Source organism: Halichoerus grypus, chromosome 4, assembly GCF_964656455.1.
Source record: "Halichoerus grypus chromosome 4, mHalGry1.hap1.1, whole genome shotgun sequence".
Lineage (NCBI taxonomy): Eukaryota > Metazoa > Chordata > Mammalia > Carnivora > Phocidae > Halichoerus > Halichoerus grypus.
In genome coordinates, this window is record NC_135715.1 from 129,723,840 (window position 1) to 129,746,088 (window position 22,249).

The window sequence follows — 22,249 nt, forward strand, 5'->3', positions numbered from 1 at the left end:
AAAAGGCATACATTGCAGAGCAGAGATGGTAGGTTAATGACATGGTAAATGTACTTACTCCCTCTAAATTTCCAAGTGAAGAATCAGGTGCAATTAGTTTTATTGTATTTTGATAAATGATTCAGAAAGCTTTGTAAAAAATCCAAGGAGACATTTTAAAGAAATTTATAATCAATAATAAAAGTCTCTCAAACACATGACAAAAGGAAATCATGAAATGAATAGCAATGAAATTACAATTAAAGAAATTGTATATTTTAATAATAATATATGGCATTTTGGGCTCCCTGTTACATCAGTTTAAAAATCCAAAGGTAATCCATTTCCTGTATAAAAGAAGAAATAACAGCATGTTTTCCCTTAAAATACAGTTGTTATTCTAAAGAAAAAAGAAGAAAGAACTCTTCTCAGTGTGGCTAAAAAGATATCAAATAATCCAACTGTATATATAATGTCAACTCAAATTTGTCTGTGGCAGATTATGTTTATTGGCACTGTTCAAGGCATTCCCACCTCCTGTCCCTCTTTATCATGGTCTGGCCTTTTTCCTCACCACCCAGAAGAGTTTTGTTCCTCCAAAGTTTACTCTACCTTTGGCTGCCTAGAGCTGATGGCTTTCCCTGTTGCCTAAAGCCATTTCCTTCCAGCTATACATGGGGGTGGGGGGTGGGGGAGAGCCAGTTAAACCTTCAATGAAGAAATTCCATTTTGCAGGATGGCAAGATACCGAAACTGTTCTCTCACATTCTACAAAAGTAGTCTACCCACATTCTGTGAATGCTCTTCCATAAATCCTCAAATGCAAATTAGTTTTATACAATCTTATAATATCCATTTTATTAATGCACTGCCATCTTACGTGATATTCTAACTTACATCATTCTGACGAAGAAAGCTATACTACCCCTGTGTAAGAATAATAAGCTAATTTGTGACATGTAAAACAGGGGGCCATCTCCAATTAGCACACAGGGGCACTCCCACCCATTACAACCACAATGTGCCACCTTAGCAGCAAATTTAACAAAATTCATGAAATAGTTTAGTCCTTCCAGAAGAAATATGATTGCAAATTCTTTACAAGAAAAAAAGCTGGTCACTCGCTAGATAAAAAATATGAAAGCTGCTTGCCTAAATGAAAGCTAGATTTTCAACCACATGTTAATACCAAAAATATTTAATATCTTTAAATACAGATTCAAAAAAAAATAATAATGGGTGGATTATTGCCATATGAAGTGTGTATATTTGTATAAATTCTCGTATAAATTGACACTATCATTAACCAGCATGAATTCTGAAGCCCCCTTTCCTCCACACCTAATAATAGTGATAGATCTTCACGGATTAGCCCACAGTGTCTCTCTGAACCTTCCCAAGTGGACACTTTGGATTTGTGAGATAATCTGCCCCTTGAACCCGGAGTAAACACCACCTCGGATCATGTCAGTACCGGATCTATGGCCTCAGCCTCATTTGAACATACTTCCATCAACTGAGCTCATTCAAGTATCCATATTTATTACAAAACAATATTGTAAATGTAGTGATTACTGATAGACCCTCAAATTGTTGGCAAAAGATACAGAATTAAACCTAATAAGGTCATCATTGCACGTTAGAAGTCACTCATACAAAAGTCATATTGGCTTATGCACTCCAGTTTTCCTTCCAAATATATCTTAATCCAGTTGTGGTCACTGCTTTCCTAAGAATATGTTATAATCTACTTACCTTTGAACACATTATAGCCTACGCTGCTGAAAGATGGGAATACATCTCAGGATATTTTACTCCCTCAAAATCATAGTACAGGTTCGTAAATGTACCAGATGCTCAACAAATAAAAAAGAAATTGAATCATAAAATGCAGAAATAGACTGGGTTGATGTGCTCTATGGTGAAATAAGTCATGTCTTTGTACTTTATTATTTACATAAATATTTAGGAACCCCCCACTACTTCATGCCAGGCACTGTTCTGGACACTGGGCCAACAATAAAGACTTGGTCTCTGTTCCTTTAGAGCTTTCAATATTCAAATCCACAAAATATCTGCATGCTATAATAAGCACCATGAAGGAAACAAACAAGTACCAAGACAGAGACTAACAGATGACAACCTACTTTTGACAGGTAATCAAGAATGATCACTTGAGGAAGAGACCTTTGAGCTGAAATTTAAAGTTTGAGAAGGAGCTAGCCATTCAAAGAACAAAAGGAATAGTCCACGCACTGGGAACAGCATTTAAAAAGCCTTAGGGGGTGAAATTATTCCATGTGTTACAGGTACTAAAAGACCAGTGTGACTGGAGCATATAAATGAGGGGGATGGATTCAGTGAGCTTATAAAAAAGGGCCAGATCAGAGAGAGCTGTGTGCTAACAGAAGGAATTTGTTGTTGATAGATTTCTATGTGTCTGCATTTATTCCTTTTTTTCTACGCAGTTAGTTAATGAATGTTTTTAAGGAGAGGCACAATGGTATTGCTGTGTATGGAGAATGAATCGTAGGGGAAGAAACTATGGAAGTAGAGAGACTAATATGAAGCCTGTAGCAGAAATCCAGGTAAATTATGATGGTGGTTTGAACTAATTTATTGGCATAGTAGACATAGAGAACAAGGCTAAAGAGATATATCTGAGAAGTATAAATGAATAGAGAGATATTTGGAAGAGAAAACTGATAGATCTAAATCTGGACTAGTTATGGATGAAATGCTGTCTTGAGGAAGAGAGAGAGCAATAACATTTGGATGGTGAAGCCATTTTTTCAGATGTTAAAGACTGGGGGAAAAGATCTAAGACAGTTTTAGAGAAAATCATAATCATACCATTATGACATTTAGAATGATCCATTTACATTAATAAACTTCAAGCTCCTCAGCAAGGTCAGGCCTTGGATTAGAAAAATACCAAATAAATCCTCCCAGCATATCACATTCTTTCATGTATCTACTAGGAATAGAAATTAGATAAATGTTAGTTTATATTATTAATGCAAAATGCAAGAGTCTATTTTTTTTTTCTTGCCACAAAGAAAGTGGTTTGGTCATATTGAATACAGTGAATAGGACTCCACTGATTCCACCTCTGAATTTCTTACATTTTCTTTGCTGCCAAAACCCACCTCAGCAACAGGTAGCAAAAACAGAAGCACTACCACTGGAGGGTTCCCATGATTATTTCCTGGTCCTATGGGACACAATGAGGTATAAGGATGCTCTTGGCAGAGAGCCAGACCTGACTCATCTTTCTTCTGTAGACTCATCAAGGTACCCAGTTAGCCCTACCCTAAACCATAGGAATCATGGCATATTGTATACTGAACCTCTGTAAAAATATGTCACTGTTGTCCCATGATTGCACAATGGTTCACTTCCAAAAGGGAACCTCCAATAGACAGGTAATTTATTTTATTTTATTTTTTTAAAGATTTTATTTATTTGACAGAGAGACACAGCTAGAGAGGGAACACAAGCAGGGGGAGTGGGAGAGGGAGAAGCAGGCCCCTGCCGAGCAGGGAGCCCAATGTGGGGCTCGATCCCAGCACCCCGAGATCATGACCTGAGCCGAAGGCAGACGCTCAACGACTGAGCCACCCAGGCGCCCCTAGACAGGTAATTCAAACATATACAAAATGCAAAAATGTATCTTAAGCAAAACTATTACCAGTTGCCTAAAGGCACACTCTCCATTACACCAAAAGTTATATTTTGTCTAGCATTCTGTGAATAAGCTATTCTAACAATCATGATAACTCCATACATAAGGATCAAGTAAGACTAGCTTTGAATAATAAAAAAAATTTTTAAATCCTATTTACCATAGTTCCTGAGAAAGTAAGTTCTAGTTTAATTATTTTTAAAAATGGAAAAAGAATTTGAAGACGTTTCAATAAAATGGACTATTCAATCATTGCATTTGGTTTGCAGATTATATATAGTTAGGTCTTATCGACGTTAAAGCAAAAATCATGGAAATATATTTTAAATTCTCGAAAGAAAGGAAGGAAGGAAGAAAAAAGAAAGAAAGAAAAACAATGTCTTCCTCCTGCCCACTGGGAAGGAGGAAAAATAGAAAAGAACATTAATTGTGTTTCTGAAAAGAAATGAGCCTCCCAACACTGACGCACAGAAACTGAAAATCCACCATTCTTTGAAAAGCCTGTGTTGATTTGGTCTTTATCTTATTGAAGTTAGCTTTTTAAAAACTCCCCTAAACTTCTCAGATAAAAAACTGTTCTTAGCTTCAGAGGAGATAAACATTACTAGGAAGGCTGCAACTATAATTTAAAAAGAAACACTAAAATAATGAGTAAAATGTTTGTTATAATCACAGAAGTTGACATTAAAGTTTCTTAGTTTGGTAATCTTGTTTTGATCTTTTGTCTTTAATACAAGTAACGAAAATATCTATTTTTTCCCTGAAAGTAAATGACAGTTTCAGTTGAGACCGATAAAAAGTTAAAATGATTCTAAATCTCTTCTGAATTGCACTATAAAATGCTTATTTGTTGGGGGGATTGTGTTCGAGAAATGGGGCTAAGCAGTTGTCTATTCCTCATGTTTGTGAGCTGCGAAGGAGTGCGGCGCTGCTTCGCTGTCCCTACAGGTAGGATCCGCTATGCTGGTTCTGCACGCTCACCTTTGCAGATGGGAAATACAACACAGGCCTTTTTTCTCGCAAAGAATACGACCTGCCCCTGGAATTGAAACCCATCCAACAATTTTGCTAGCATAGACAGTAAGAAAGAGCGGACGCAAACCATCAAGTATAAGTGCCTTTCCTTTCCACATTTTCGGAACCTGCCAGCAAACGCACACAGTCAAAATCCGCACTGGAAACAGGCGCCTTTCCAGCTCCTCTTTCTCCAATTGCTTGGACCTCTCCGTTCAGCTTCTCTCCTCTCTGCTTTCGGGTGGCCTAACACCAAGTGGCCAAAACCGCGAGATGGGAAAATGGACACAGGTGGGTGTGGCGGCTGAGGCGAGCACTGGCGAGAGACGGAGGGCTTCCCGGTCCGCCACACTAGAGGAGCAACAGAAAAGCCACTTACTTGCAACCCTGCCCGCCGACGATGCCCATCCAGCGCGCCCGCACAATCTGGCCTGTGAGGAGCGCGCGGGCTTCAGAGACCCTCGCTCCTGGTCTCTCCCCACCGGCGTTCTCTCTGTAGCTCCTTCGCCCTCTTTCTTTTGGCTCCTGTTGCTCAGCCGGCGCCTGCCACCCCCAGCCGCTGGCACGCAGGCTAGCCCAGCGCCAGCCCAGGCGAGAGGGTGGAATTGGAAACCAGACCCCCGCCGCCGGAGCGCTGGCCAGGGCCAGCACCGAGACTGAGCCCCTCCTTCCGGGGCGCGCCCAGACCAGCGGCAGCCCCGCCCCCGCCCCCCGCGGCAGCCGCGCCGCCGGCTCCCCCGCCACTCCTCCCTCCCCGCCCTTTCCCCCCCGGCGTCGCCCGCTCTCCACGCCCGCGGCTAGCGTCCGGCTGGACTCGCTAGGAGCGCTGGGGCCACCGGGCTGCCTCTTCTCCGATGTGCGCTGGGAGAAGGCAGGGGAGGGGGCCGCGACCTCCCATCCACGGCTACCCCATCGGGCGGGGCGCGCGCCTGTGTGTGTGTGTGTCGGTCCAGCAGCCTCAAGAGCCCTTCCCTTACCTCACCCACCCCCCCCCCCCCCCACACACACACCTTCCTCCCTTCCTCCCTTCCTGCTCAGCACAACCGGCTAAGGTTTCCGAGAAGTCGCTGAGTGTGGTTTGGTGAGAAGCCGGGGGAGAGCTCCAGGCCGAGGAGGTGAGGACCAATGGCAAAGGCCTGACCAGTGTCTCCTGTGCCCCGGGCTCTTGAGGATTCAGGACTGGGAATCGGTTCCTTCTCAGAGGCTTTGCCCATGGAGACTGGAGAGGTGCCGCGCAAGACCTATCTCTAGGCTGCGATTTTTCTTTTCTCTTTTTATAACAGATCGATCGGGTTGCCGAATCTTCGAAGGCCGGCAATGAAAGCGTTTCCTTTCGAAGGTGGAGCGAGGAGTCAGAGGATGTTGTGGGTGGAGAGGGAGATGTGGGGTAGAGGCTGCTCTCCCAGACCTGGACCCGCTCCTCTGGATACATCATCAGTCATATAGGTTCCGAGTTCAGAGCTGGGTAGGAACGACTGTGAAAATGAATCTTTATAAAAATTTTTGTGTGGTGTGTGTGTCTCTGTATGTATGTATGTTTTCTACAGCAGTCTGCTGGGAGGAACAGTAATAAAAACAGGATTGAATTATTTTTCTCAAGAAGAAACAGGAAATTTCCACCAAAAGGAAAGATCAAAGGATTATGTTGGGGTGGGGTGGATTTCTGGATTCAGGCCTTAAAAGAGGGCAAATCACATTGTATCACATTGTATAGTGTACAATATAGTATAAATATAAGTGGTGGGCATTTGCATCTATGGTTTATTTGCTTCCACACCTTCTACGTGGAAATGATACTCAGTGGTAAATACACAGGATTTTAAGTCCCAGGGTTTACCTATCCCTGCTGCTACTGAGGTTTGCCCTGGGCGTTGACCTTACATTCTTGACTTGTAATGTGCCATTGAAGGAAGGAAGCTTTCTGTTTTACAGGCTCTCCACTGAAGGGTGAACTTGGACACCTGGAGATAATTCTCAATGCCACATCATAGCCAAGTCATCTTCTCTTCCTTGACTGGTCTCAGAGGTAGAAAGAAGAGTTCAACTATACTAGGAGTGACAGCCTTTTTTTTTTTTTTTATTAGATTTAATCAATTCTGCTCTCTCTCTCTCTCTCTTTTTTTTTTTTCTTGGCCACATTCAAGTCCCTCCTCAACTAAATTGTCCAATGAATAATCATAGAGAAGTAAAGTGAGTTCAATCAACCTTCTGTCTTAAAGCTCTCTGACATCTGATCTCATATCTATCAGGGAATAATCCATATGATGTTCAGAATAATTCAAAACCACAGGATTTCAAATCATATTTTTTTTCCTTAAGAGGATAAATTAGAACACAAACACTTTAGCTGAGTAAGACAACTGAAAAAATGATCAATGCCTCTAAAATGATGAAATTTATTAATATAATTAACACAGATTTGATCAACAAATTCCAAAATACTCAAAGCTTTAGAGAAGCAAATGTATGATATTTTAAAAAGTAGTCTATGATATTTTAAAAAGTATGATATTTTAAGTATGATATTTTAAAAAATAGTCTAAAATAAAAAAAAATAGTCTAGCACCATTCCTAGAGATAGTGCAAAATGAAGATAAGAATAGATTCAAGATGAATTGATAAATAATGGTACCATATGGAATGAATTATTATAAGACATAGAGTCACTTTTGGTAGTTGTCATATAACACTACCCAGAAAACATCACTTGGGATAGTGATGGCATATTGGACTAGGTGATCCATTGGTTTAATGAAGTGTAGCAGTTTTTAATAGTGGACAAAAAAGTACTTCCCACCAGTGTGGTAGGTGATTTGGTGTCCCTCTCCTTCTGCCACTAAAAAAATAATGAATAACATACACCATGCTTTGTCGATTTGTATATATATACAGTTGATCTTTGATCAACACAGGTTTGAACTACATAAGTATTTATGTATGATTTTTTTCAATATATATATTGGAAAATATTTTTGAGATTTGCAACAATTTGAAAAAATTCCCAGATGAACCACATAGCCTAACAATATTGAATGTTAATATTTGCAATGCTGTATTATGAATATGACTATAATACTGTATGCCATAAAAATTTTATAATGATTCATTCATTAGCATATAGACTAGGCTACCACGAAGCAGTCATATCAGTTATACTAGGCTACCATAAAGCAATCACATTGCTGCTTCTTTGTTATTAATGTGTGAATCATTATACCTATAAATAAAAATGAATTTCTTTTTCACATTATCTTTTTTGTTTTTGATGTCTAGTGTTAGTAATAAATACATATTCTACTCTAAGTGTTCACCCACAAGTACATATCATACTGGATATACCTATATTCTTGTTACAGGTTGTCCAAAACAAAACTTCCTTGGTCTGTCTGAAGGATCCTTGGAAGGATTTGCCTATGAGCTCATTGGCAAAGGTTGGTGTATATTATTAATTATCTTCCCAATTCTCTTTTATCTCTCAACCATTTACCCCATAAATATTGTATGTGTCATTTTTAGTCTCCCAAACATTTTGTAATCTGTTGCTTCTAGTCTATGCTGTCTGTATTTTTATTGCCTTTTTGGCAGCTCTGAGATTTTTGTCTCTGTTTAAATCCAGGAAAGAACTATCTGAAACTCTCATTAAGTATTATACTAAACATACCTGAGAGTTCATCAAACATTAAGTGATGGTGTCACCTGTGCTATTGAGAAGGTTAAAGGATAGGCTTGAATTATGGGAGGCAGAAAAGATATCTGGTTGAACCAGACAACAACCAATAAATTCCTAAGGCTATTCACAAATGATGTTCTATAATTTGGGCACAAAAAGTAGAGATATTTATGTGTTGAAATTAACCAATAGTATATTTCAAAACAAGAATAGGAATAAAAATTTATTTTACTTTGTGATACCATGGAAATCCATACTTCTGTTTTGTCCACAATTACCTCTCCAATTGTTAAAACTTCTATAAAGTTCCTGGAGGAGAGAGAAATAGACAGTAATATGAAGACAGTAAATTAAACAGTACAGTACCAGAAGAGTTTGGTTTTTTTTTCCACTAAATAGGATTATAATTCTATATTTATCTTCTAATATCTGCTACATGGCAATATTCTAACTTGAGTAAAAACAATTATGCTGTTGTGAAAATGAAAGAATAAAGCTACAATTTTTTTGTGTATACATAGCTAAAAAGCAGGTTTCAAAAGTCAGGTTTCAAAGTAGAATTACAAAGAAAGAGAACTATAATTAAAACAGTGCAATACACAACGAAGATTATCAGTCATAGGTTGGAATAATAAGAAAGATGGACAAATTATGCAGAATGAAACAACAAAAGAAAAGTGGTTTCCAAAATGTATCAGCATTAGAGTATTTGCTCTTTTAAATTGACATGGTGTGAGTTTTTGTGCCAGTAAACTCATGTGAAGAAAAATAAACGTGTTTTTTCTTGCATGTGGTAGATGCTTTGTAGTATATTGATTGGTCAATTATTCATGAATTCCCACTAAATCAAACAGCCCACCAATGAGTCCTATACCAGAACAATGCTTTTGTTGATCAGATGCTTTCTATGGAATGCCTTTTCATCAAAACTTCTGTTCTCAAAGTTCTCTTCTTGCAGAAGCCTTAAACTAGACTAGATTACCCAATATACAAAACTTTTGTGCTTAGACATTGGGCAACATGATACACAAGACTGTGATCACTGAGAGAAAAGACATAAACAAGGTGCATCCTATGATGGCCCCAACTTACTACATGAAATTAGTTTCCAGACTGTAGCACAGGAAGGGGAAAATACAAAAAGAGCCCCACAATCTCCCTGAATTGAGAAGATGGAAACTGAAGTTTAAGAGGCTGAAGCAGCTAGAATTTGTAAGACAGAGTACCATAGAGAAGAAACCTATACAGAAATCTGCAGAGGAGTGCCCTCACGTTTTTGGTGGATACTGACATGTGGTGGTGTGAGAACCAAATTATCTAAGGCCAGGGAAAGAACTAATGGAAAACTGTAGGTAACAAAATCCTAGACTTCACATGGGCTAGAAATAATTTGTGTTTCCCCCAGCCAAAGTAGAAAAACCTCATCACACATAAGATACTGGAGGGTCCTTAGAAGGGTATTGTCTTAGTAATGGGGCTATATTATTTTTAGATTAAAGTTGCTTTGGATTTACACTAACAAAGCTTAAAAGCAGACTTAAAAGGACCCAACTGATTTCAACGTGCTTAAATTCTAGCTAGAATAAAGCCCAATACTTTCTAAAGGACTTAACGATGTAAAATTAACATGACTAGCACCAGATTTAAAAACTTACCAGGCATGCGGGCGCCTGGGTGGCTCAGTCGTTAAGTGTCTGCCTTCGGCTCAGGTCATGATCCCGGGGTCCTGGGATTGAGCCCTGCATCGGGCTCCCTGCTCCACGGGAAGCCTGCTTCTCCCTCTCCCACTCTCCCTGCTTGTGTTCCCTCTCTCACTGTCTCTCTCTGTCAAATAAATAAATAAAATCTTAAAAAAAAAAAAAAAACTTACCAGGCATGCAAAGAAGAAGGAAAATATGAGCCATAGTCAACAGAAAATTCAATCAACAGGAACAGATCCAGAAATGGCAAAGATGATAGAATTAACAGTTGAGGACATTAGGTTCCATATTGTAAGTGTACTCTGTATGCTCAAGACTGTAGAGAAAAATCTGAACATTATGAGGAGAGAAATAGAAGATATAAAAACAACAAATTGGAACCTCTAAATATGAAAAATATGATATCAGAAATGAAAATTCACTTTATATGAATGCAATTCTCAGAAGAACAAAGACTATATGTGTATATGCAAAATAGAAAATTCATGACCTCTGTAATCCCAAACTTCATGTGCAGCCTTTTTTAACAGTTTGACTACTCTCATTCCAGACTTTAATTTGCCTATATAAATAAATATGTCATTATTATTTGAAACAGTAAAATATTAATGCAATAATTGCTTTGCAGTTATAATAATTTGTAGGAATCTGTGATCATCCTTAGCTTTGGATAAGCATTTTAATGTATTTACCTAACATATTACATTTATTAAGTTCACCCTCAAGGATCAGAAATTTTCTTCCATTAAAGATATATGAAACAGATCCTGAAGATAGTTCCAAAAGAGAAATTTAAAAATATTTCAGCAATAGTGCTAGTGAAATCAAGATGTAACTTCCCAAGCTGCTACTTTAAATGGGATAACAGCTATTTAAATGTATTAATTTCAGTATATTTACTGAATTAAAACTTCTATTATTTGACATAAAATGTAGTTTGGAAACATAGGCATCCTTTTTGTTGTTATTTTGATTGCTGTCAGAAGTGGAGTGTTGACTAATTTGACTGTATAGTTTAGGTTGTAGTAATAACTGAGTTTTGTCAGTAGTAGACGTTAAAGCAAAGATGGGAGTGGAACATTTGAGAAAGAAGAAACTGTTAAAAAAAAAAAAGACAATAGATCTAAAATGGAGTCATCTGTGCTAAGTCCCTGGTCAGCAAATCAAGACTTAATACCTAACTTAATTGCAGTTTCAACGTCTCCCAGAAATATAATCTTTAACTAGTCAATCTGGAATTTCCTGGTCTGCACTAGTGAGATAATCCAGCCAATAGACCCAAAGAAAGACAAAATAATCATCTCTTTCCTTGTCCTGCCCCTTCTAAAGGTCTCCCATTTTGTTTAGCTCCTTTCTGTTTGGTAGGTGGAATCAGTCTGATTCATGAATTGTTGAATAAGGCCAATTTGATCTTTAAATGTACTCAGTTGAATTTTGTTTTGTTTTAACAAAACAATGGAATAAATATTCTCAGGCTATGTATGGATCAAAAGTTTAGAGAGCTAAAAGAGTGGGAAGGCTTGGGGAGGTCTGCAAGTTTTCAGTGTTCAAAGGGTCTTGCCTGTATTTGTAAGACCTTATTTGCTACTTATAGAGCCCCACATTCTAAGTACTAAATTTGTTTTTTTAAAAGATTCCCAAACTGAAACATTTTATTATGTAAATAATGATCAGTTAAGGTTTAATGTTGAAATCCCAGATTTTCAAACGATCTGATTACCATTCTTGTGGGGGTTTTTTGACATTTAATTTTTTTAACCTTGTGTTTTAAGCACTAATAAATAGACTCAAATTTTTATAGCTTCGAGGAAAGACACATCCACACACCAAAAATTAAAAAGAAAAAGAAAAAAAAAAGAAATCAGGTTTCTTAAAACAGAATGTATTTTAGAGTGATGAATAAGATATGATAAATTATAAATTTGAAGTCTTTTGTAGCAATGTCTAAATTTGTTAACTATTCCAAAAAAATACTGATATTCTTAGAATGCATTATTATATGAACTGTAGTAAAGACAGGTTGAGTGGTAAATACACTGTATTTTTTTTTCAAATGGTCAGTATAATTTTATAAAAATTTCAGAAAAGTAATTACTTTTAACTCTTGAAATTATTTTGGTCCTTGCCAGTGAAATTAATGATAACACTTGCTGAAGTTTTAATATGTCCCAGACATTATTTTTAAAGATTTTATTTATTTATTTGACAGAGAGATAGAACCAGAGAGCACAAGCGGAGGGGATGGCAGAGGTAGAGGGAGAAGCAGGCTCTGCACTGAGCAGGGAGCCTGATGCGGGGCTCGATCCCAGACCTCCGGAATCATGACCTGAGCCGAAGGCAGATGCTTACCCATCTGAGCCACCCAGGTGCCCTAACCAGACATTGTTTTTAAAACTTTACTTTTTTAACCCAATTAATCCACACAACAATGCTTTGAGGTAGGTAATATTACCATCCCCTTTTTTGCAGGTGAAAAAGCTAACATTTGAGAGATTAAACAACTTGCCAAAGGCCACAGAGCTAGTATGTGGGAGAGCCAAGGGGTCACCCTAAGCAATCAGGCTCTGGAGCCCGTGTGCTTAAGCAATGAGCTATATTACCTCCACAGGAAGTGGCTATCGTATGTCTCACAATATATGCATTCAGAAAATACTGGCCAGGCTACATTACAATTATGAATTAAAAATTAAATTTGGTAAATGTAGATGAACAATACAAACATAAGGTAAGTAAACCTCTCAGTAGTTCATTTATTCACAATTAAACCTGTTGACTGAAATCAAGCATGTAGAGAAGTTAAACCACTTCATAGTATAGTAGAAAGAGGACAGAAGCCATTTTCTAATTTACCAATTACTACTGTGTCTTTCCATGGGCATGTCTCCTAATGTCTGTGTGTTTTAGTTTTCTCCTGCATAAATGGGAAGGTTTGTACTAAATAACTTTTAGGGTCCTTTCTTCTCTAACCTTTTAGATTTCTTTTATATGAGTATGTGTAATTTTCTAAGTCAAATTTAAATTGAATATTCTTTTATTGAAACATATAACCTCCAGAAAAATTGTTATTTGTGAGCAACATGTATTCATATTTTTTCTATGACTCCCACTTCTGGAAGGTGTTGCTAAAATAGCTAATTAATGTATTTTGATACAAATTAAGAGAAGTAATCAAATGAGATTTAATTGAATAGAAGACAGGCTCAAATATGAAGTTATCTTTATAGTACTGGATTATGACTTTCCTTCAGAGGTACCTCAATACAAATTCTAGCACACTGTATACAGTGAATACTCTGTATATACTATTAATTTGCATACATAAAGTTCAAAATCGCTTTCCTCCTCCCTCATTCATTTTTGATAAATGCTACATCTACTGCCACCTGGTGTTCATAATGTCAAATATTTTAGAAAGGACTTTCTAAAATATTTTTCACATTTTTCTTTTTTTTTTAAATTTTTTTAAAGATTATTTATTTATTTATTTATTTGACAGAGAGTGAGAGAGCACAAGCAGAGGAAGCAGCAGGCAGAGGGAGTGGGAGAGGGAGAAGCAGGCTCCCTGCTGAACAGAGAGCCCGATGCGGGGCTCGATTCCAGGATCCTGGGATCATAACCTGAGATGAAGGCAGCCATTCAACCAACTGAGCCACCCAGGTGCCCCCTTTCACATTTTTCTTTCTTCCTTCCTTCCTTCCTTCCTTCCTTCCTTCCTTCCTTCCTTCCTTCCTTCCTTCCTTTCTTTCTTTCTTCTTTCTTTCTAGAGCAGTTTTAGATTTACAACAAAATGGAAAGGGAAATATAGAGATTTCTCATATACCCCAGCCCCCACGCATGTATAGCCTCCTCCATTATCAGCATCACTCACCAGAATGGTACATTTTTTTTTACCCAGGAATGAATCTACATTGTCACATTACAATCACCAGAAATCCATAGTTTACTTTAGAATTCACTCTTGGTATCGTACATTCTATGAATTTGGACAAATGTATAATGACATTTATCCACCATTATAATATTTGCTTCACCAATACCACACTATTTTGATTACTGTAGCTTTATAGTAAATTTTGAAGTCAGGTACTGTCAGTCCTCCAGCTTTGTTCTCCTTCAATATTGTGTTGGCTGTTCCAGGCCTTTGGCCTTTCCACATGAACTTTAGAATCTGTTTGTTAATATCCATAGAATAACTAGATATGATTTTGATGGGATTGCAACGAATCTATGGATCAAGTTGGGAAGAACTGACATTTTGACAATATTGAGTCTTCTTATCCATGAACAGAGAATCTCTCTCCATTGATTTAGTTCTTTGATTTTATTCACCTGTGTTGTAGTTTTCCTCATATGGATCTTGTTATAATTTTCTTTACATGAGAAGCAAAGGGAAAAGTATGTTTTGTTGATGTTCAGATTTAAGAGCCATCTCTAGATGAGCAGAAGGGAACCACTTCTGAGTATTTGTAAGAGTGATATGCAAAGAAGTCATTTCAGTTAGTAAATATTACAGGTTTAATTTTGATTTATTTTCTTTTTCTGAGATAAAAATTTTTTTAATGTTGAGATACATTTTTAACAGTTTGTAATTGTTTTATGCAAACTTCTCTTTCTCTACTTGTGATTTTGTCACAAATATTCATTTAACTTATTTTTAATTTTTTAAATATTTTTAAAGATTTAATTTATTTATTTGACAGAGAGAAAGAGAGAGTATAAGCAGCGGGGGGGCGGGGGGGGGGCAGAGGGAGAGGGAGAAGCAGGCTCCTCAGTGAACAGGGAGCCTGACATGGGGCTTCATCCCAGGACCCTGGGATCATGACCTGAGCAAAAGGCAGACACTTAACCAACTGAACCACCCAGGCGCCCCTCATTTAACTTATTTTTAAGGGACTACACCTGATACAGAAAAGCCTTCCTCAAATCATATAACCTTGTGTTAAATTGATTTACAACAAAGTAAAACAAAAAGCTCTCAGAAATATATATAAATTTGAAACAAAAGAGGGACAGTATAAATTGGTATAGAAGTTAGGATATTTAAATTTTTTGAAAATTTAAATGTAATTAATATTTTATAAAGCATAATTTATTTTTATTTTTTTTTAAAGATTTCATTTATTTAATTGACAGAGAGAGACACAGCGAGAGAGGGAACACAAGCAGGGGGAGTGGGAGAGGGAGAAGCAGGCTTCCCACAGAGCAGGGAGCCCGATGCGGCGCTCGAACCCAGGACCCTGGGATCATGACCTGAGCCGAAGGCAGACGCTTAATGACTGAGCCACCCAGGTGCCCTGCGTAATTTATTTTTAAAGTCTATCTCAAATAAAACCTTTTCTATATTATGAACAAGATATTTTTACTTCTTCCATTACAATAAAATAGGTTGGAGGAAATTCAAGATATGGTGGTTAGAGGGACCAGGTAGACAGGAAACCCAGGGGAGAAACAGGGAAATGCCCGTAGAATAAAAGTGCTGTTTAAATGGCCTTGAGTGAAGAAGGTAGGTGATAGTATCCATGGGGCACACATGCTCTTCAGAAGAGTTGTACATACAGCTCTTCAGGAAGGTCTATTTAATTCCAGGGCCTTGGTTGTCTTCTAAGGCCTGAACTCATCTTAAAAGTAGATTACTCCTGAGTGTGGCAAGGCTTTGAATAATCCCTAATAGAGTTCTAAACAGATATCAAACTTGAACATTGCCCCTAATTGCTCCTCTCAAGTTTCCTACTTTCGCTGGTCTATACTCTTGAAGGAGAACAGAAAAGAAAAAGTAATGGCAAGTAAAGGCAGATGTGGGGAGACATCTGATGATGATCTTTGTCCTTTATGATGAAATGCAAAAATATTAATAATCAGAGGCACCTGGGTGGCTCAGTCGGTTAAGCATCTGACTGGCTCAGGTCACGATCTCAGGTCCTGAGATCGAGCCATGGGTCGAGCCCCGCATCAAGTCCTTCGTTGGACCTTGCTCAGTGGGAAGTCTGCTTCTCCTTCTCCCTCTGCCCCTGCCCCTGTTTGTGCTCTCTCTCCCTGTCTCACTCTCTCTCAAATAAATAAATAAAATTTTAAAACAAAAACGATTAATAACCAAAGTACTATTTCATAACTTTGTGTCTTTGCTTCGGGGTTGGCTCTGAACGGCTTTTGTCCACAAATGATCAAAGAAATCCTAGTACATGTTGACAAAGGAAAAGGTCAATGGCAAATGTTGGAGATTTGTTGGTCTCTAGAAAAGCAGACACTTTTTGTTTTATGTAAGCAAAGGACAAAGGAAAGAAGAATAGAGCAAATGTTTTCCTTTTATTTCCTGAGATTTCTTTCTTTCTTTCTTCTTTCTTTCTTTTTTTTCTTTCCTTCCTTTTTTTCTTCCTTCCCTCTTTCATAATTCTTCCTCATTTTATTTATTTTGGGGGGGGATTTACACCAAAGTCTCTCAAAGTTATTTATTTCCATCACAATTCCCACTATCCTTGCTTGAGTGGCATGAACTTTTATCTGAGTTATAGCAAGTCTCCATACCTGCTCTGTCACCCTTCAGCATTACCAACTCTAACCAATTCTCCGTGCTCCCTTTTTAATGGGTGGCCTTCAGGATCACGGTCAAACACCCAAATGTATGCATTGTTATCTCTAGTGGCAAGGCTCTGCTCTTGCGCCTTCCTTTGGTGGAGTATTCTGCCCCAACACCTGTGCTTACCTCACTTCTATCATCCTGCACATCTTAGATACCACATTCACCAAACCCTGATTGATGAACTAAGTATCGGTTAAATTCTACTTCTCCATGCTTCCATTATCTCCCGAACTTCCCCTTATTAAAACATTTACCACATTTTATGGCAATTTTTTGTGGGGTGCCAGCAAAAGTATCTCCCCAAAAAGTAATGCTTGAGCTGGACCTAGGAGGTTGTTCACGACTTAGTCAGGTGGGTGAGGTTGGTTGGAGGAAGAGCACATTCCAGGCAGACGGAATATCATGTGCAAAGACAGAAGCCTTGGCACACTGCAGGTAACTTCAGTTTCTGTATAGATGAAGTTCGTGTCTTGAATATGCCCTGCTACATTGCCTGGCATTAATTTGGAAGGGAGACATTCTAAATGTGTTGAAAATATGAATTATCACCATTGTATTTGATTTTTAGAAGCATGATTCTTATTAAAAAATATGTATTTCTTCAACAACACTGGGAAGGATGATTGAAAAATAATACAGGGGAGAAAAAATAAGCAACTAAAGAAACTAATGAAGTAAATGGAACAGTATGGTCAGAACTGAGAGGTTTGTTTTGTTTTAAGTAGAATTGGGAGGAAGTATTTATTGGATTCAGGTAGGAGAGTAGATAGAAGTATTTAGGATAAATCAAAAAGTTTTGACATGGATGACAATGATGATTTTATTAACAATCCTACCCCTCAAAAAATAGTATTGTAAGAAAAATAGATTTAATGATGGACGATGATGAGTAAAGTTGTATACATATTGAGTTTGAGATGCTGTGACACATCCAAGTGGAAGTGTTTAGTAAGAAAGTCTGATACATGGACATCAACGTGGTGTTGTCATCAAAAAATTCCAAATATGATATTTAAAACCTATATTATATATTTTTAAAATTGCATTTTAACACTGAAGGAGTACACACAACATAATCTAAGAATAATGTAGTACCTTTAACAGGAAAAAACAAAAACCTGTATCAAGCTTTACACATACATATATAGATAATTTTATATATATTGCTAATTTTCTAAATTAGAAAGTTACAACTTAATGTTACTTGCCAATCACATTGCACGTAATTATTTTCTTGACTTACGCTTGTCATTTTAGGGATCCATATTTGCTAGCACAACAGAGCAGAGAACAAAGATTTTGGTGTATCACTGTTAGTAACTTGTAGCAGATGGTGTGGTGTGTTACCCATCCTCCTTGGGGAACAATGGATTCATTCCTTAAGTTAGAGGGAGTTTTCCTCTGATCTTCTATCTCAGAAGAAAGTCTGTATTGCAAGGAATATTGAGAAAAGTGGAGTCAATTGCTCTATGTTATATTGTTCTGGGGAAACTGTAGAAATCTGAAGCAATATTTCTGACTTGGTCTTGAAAGTTGGAGAATAAAAGGGTTAGAGGCCAGGGAATTAATGAGCTAATTGTTAGAGCTGTGAGAGCTATGGAGACTGGAGAGCCCTCCGAGCCAGCGAGATGGCTGCTTGCAATGAGGCTGTCGGCTGGGGCGCCCTGACCCTCGACAGGGAGAAGTCCGAAGTTGAGGACAGGTGAAAACTCCTCATGGAACTGTACCAACTATGGGCTGCATTGACAGCCTCTTGTCTAGAGATAGACTCTGTAGTATGATAAAAACACAGAGTGCACCCCAAATCAAATGATGCACGAAAGATCTGGACTTAATAAGTACAGATAGCTTGAACTCTAGATGCTTGTCAGAGAATTTATTACATTCTTTGCTTCAATACCATTGTTGAAAGAAAGCAGGTATTGTCTGAAGATTCAACCATGCAAATGTACTTCTGATGTAGGGACCCCCCCAAAATATATATATATAATATAAAATTATATATATAATTTATGTAAATTATATATATAATATAAATTATATATTTATATTTTATAAATTATATAAATTATATATAAAATATAATATTATATATAAAAATTATATATATAAATATATAAAAAATTATATATATATAATATATATGCAAATAATGAAACATGGAACAGATATATATATATATATATATCTGAGCCAGGCCATCAGTGAATTGTGAACTGGTACCCAATTGATGCAAATTGTTTTCCTGACCTCTTAGGCCATTAACCCACATTAAGGGATGTTATCATAAGCATCAGCCTCACGGGACCTGGAGAAGGAAGAGGATGGCGACAGAAGGCTGAAACGATGGCCACTGGCTAATTGTAGCTTTTAATGATCTACCCTACAGGTTTTGGAAGTCTTCCATATTATACATATTTGGAAAATGATCTGTATCTCCAAGCTGGCTTGGCAAGGACATTGTTGTTCTCAGGAATTAAAAACATAATGACTACATTTTGACTGATTTATTTATTTCCTTTAACATTCTTCTATCAATCAGTTTGCTTTCTATCATTTTCCCTTGTGATTTAACTTTGTGGATCACTAGTAATGAGCTGTAGGATAATGCAACCTTGTTTCTTTCCTACATTTAAGTTCAAAATTCCTCTATATAAACAAAGCTAAACAAATGTATTTGTGTCAGTATTAAAGAACATCTTTCCCTTTTTAAAAAGGAGATGGAACTGCCCTATGAAAGGATGCAGCTTACGTGGTGTCTAAAAGCCTGGGCTTTTGAGCAAGTAAAGCTTGTTAATGTGTTGAACATTCTAGGTTCTAGTTCTCTCATCTTGAGAACAGACATGCTTTGTATGAGTCTGAGATTACATAAGACTGTGTCTGTAAAAATACCTTAACACTGGGTTTGGCCCATAAAACACATGAGTAAGGCTCAATGATAAACACACAAATAGAGTGATAGGCAGCTAAGGTTTTTGAGTGTTCATGACATCCCAGGCATTGCCACACAATCACATTAAATTCTCATTATGAACCGGGGGTTAGACATATTTACTATTCCTATTGAGCAGATAAAGATACTGGAGCTTATCTTAATAAATAATTTTATACACAAATAATAAATGATGCTATACCAACTCTTCTGAGTGGAAACAAAAATCAACAACTGAAGAAGGGAGGAAGAGAAGGAGGGAGGGAACAAAAGAGGGGGAAGACGGAGAGAGACAGGGACAGAGACAGAGACAGAGAGAAAAGAGTAGTTTCCTTTAGATGGTTGGAACGAGAAATACTCCTTTTCATTTCAGGGATTTTGACCATGCAGTTTCCTCTGATTATAAGGTCATCCCCATTCTCTGTCAAACTCTTTTCATCAGTTATATCTCAGTCTTATGCCAATCTTCAACTCCCAAGACTGGGTCACATTCTCCCCACCGTATGCTTTGAACTTTTCTTTCATTATGCTTGACACAATTGTAATTGTCTAATTATTTTTCAGCCAAGGCTGCTAAACCAAAGGCGAATATATCTACTTTGTTTATTACTATATCTTCATGCTAAAGGATGCCTGGTAAAGAGAAAAAGCTCAATTATTAAGTGAATGAATGAAATAATAAAGAAGAAGAAGACAAGTGAATGTGGGGCAGATGGTGACGATATATTCCACCAAACAGCATATGTAGCATATGCAGATATGGAAGTGAGAAATACAATAGAGCATTAAGAATTAAAATCTGGGGGTGCCTGGGTGGCTCAGTCATTAAGCATCTGCCTTCGGCTCAGGTCATGATCCTGGAGTCCTGGGATCGGGTCCCGCGTCGGGCTCCCTGCTCAGCGGGGAGTCTGCTTCTCCCTCTCCCACTCCCCCTGCTTGTGTTCCCTCTCTCGCTGTCTCTCTGTCAAACAAATAAATAAAATCTTTAAAAATAAAAAAAATAAAAGAATTAAAATCTGTTGGATGACTTTTATTTTTTTTATTATTATGTTATTATGTTAAGTTAATCACCATACATTACATCATTAGTTTTTGGTGTTCCATGTTTCATTATTTGCATATAACACCCAGTGCTCCATGCAGAACGTGCCCATCACCAGGCTAACCCATTCTCCCAACTCCCTCCTCCCTAGAACTCTTCAGAGTCCATCGTCTCTCATGGTTCATCTCCCCCTCCGATTTCCCCCCCTTCATTCTTCCCCTCCTGCTATCTTCTTCTTCTTCTTCTTTTTAACATATAATGTATTATTTGTTTCAGAGGTACAGATCTGTGATTCAACAGTCTTGGATAATTCACAGCGTTCACCATAGCACATACCCTCTCCAATGTCCATCACCCAGCCACCCCATCCCTCCCACCCCCCACCACTCCAGCAACCCTCACTTTGTTTCCTGAGATTAAGAATTCCTCATATCAGTGAGGTCATATGATACATGTCTTTCTCTGATTGACTTATTTCGCTCAGCATAACACTCTCTAGTTCTATCCACGTCGTTGCAAATGGCAAGATTTCATTCCTTTTGATGGTTGCATAGTATTCCATTGTATATATATACACCACATCTTCTTTATCCATTCATCTGTCGATGGACATCTTGGCTCTTTCCACAGTTTGGCTATTGTGGACATTGCTGCTATAAACATCAGGGTGCACGTACCCCGTCGGATCACTACATTTGTATCTTTGGGGTAAATACCCAGTAGTGCAATTGCTGGATCATATGGTAGTTCTATTTTCAACTTTTTGAGGAACCTCCATACTGTTTTCCAGAGTGGCTGCACCAGCTTGCATTCCCACCAACAGTGTTGGAGGGTTGTTGGATGACTTTTATATGTGAGGCAGGGAGTGAATGAAAATGAAATCAAAGAGATAAGCAAAAAATAAGTCATGGAGGGACCTGTATGACATGCAAAGGAGCTTAGACTTGATCTTGTCAGTGATTGGGTAACTAGTTAGCTGTTAACTTACAAGCAATTTGATTCATGAGTTTCTCCCTGCACAGGGTGATAAAGAATTCATAGTCTAGGGGTGCCTGGGTGGCTCAGTCAGTTAAGTGTCTGACTCTTGATTTCAGTTCAGGATGTGATCTCAGGGTCCTGAGGCCAAGCCCCGAGTCAGGCTCCATGCTCAGCGTGGGTCTGCTTGAGATTCTTGAGATTCTCTCTCCCTCTCTCTCTGCTCACACTTTCTCTCTCTCTCTCAAATAGATAGATAGATGATAGATAGATAGATACATACATACATAAAATCTTAATAAGAAAAGAATTCATAGGCTAATTCAAACAAGCACAGGGGAACCCATGACATGGATACTTGCCTACTTAAATTTATTCCTGATTTCTTTATATCTTTCCTTCCCTTATTTTCTTTTAGCTTCATTTCCTCCTTTTCTTATTCTTAAAGCCAAACCATAGCTTCCAAACCATTCCCCTAAATGATGTGGCCCCTGCCTGTCTCCTCCCCTTCATCTTGTGCTCTCTCCCATTCACTCACCATATTCAAGCTCATGAGTCTTCTTTCAGATCTTAGAATCCACTAAGTCTATCGTGAGCTCTATTCTTTTCCTAGGGCTGCTGTAACAAAGTATGGCAAACTGGTCACCTTAAAACAATGGAAATGTATTCTCTCAC

General features: G+C 37.9%; 1 protein-coding gene and 2 long non-coding RNA genes across 4 annotated transcripts in view; 2 read left to right on the forward strand and 1 right to left on the reverse strand.

The window, feature by feature from the left end:
* Nucleotides 1-5,330, reverse strand: part of SCN9A (sodium voltage-gated channel alpha subunit 9) — a 173,892-nt gene extending 168,562 nt beyond the window's left edge. The window contains exon 1 of the mRNA XM_036090406.2: nt 5,058-5,330. The gene's annotated coding sequence lies outside the window, so the exon portion shown is untranslated. The remainder of the gene's footprint in view (nt 1-5,057) is intronic.
* The window catches only part of LOC118534498 (uncharacterized), a 265,028-nt gene that overhangs the window by 213,907 nt on the left and 28,872 nt on the right, over nt 1-22,249 (forward strand). The gene's annotated exons all lie outside the window — the stretch shown is intronic.
* On the forward strand, nt 5,682-19,086 carry LOC144381620 (uncharacterized). The gene is made up of 6 exons (XR_013447202.1): nt 5,682-5,793; nt 5,962-6,143; nt 8,035-8,109; nt 13,545-13,705; nt 17,883-17,937; nt 18,883-19,086. It is a non-coding gene; the product is annotated as an uncharacterized LOC144381620 (long non-coding RNA).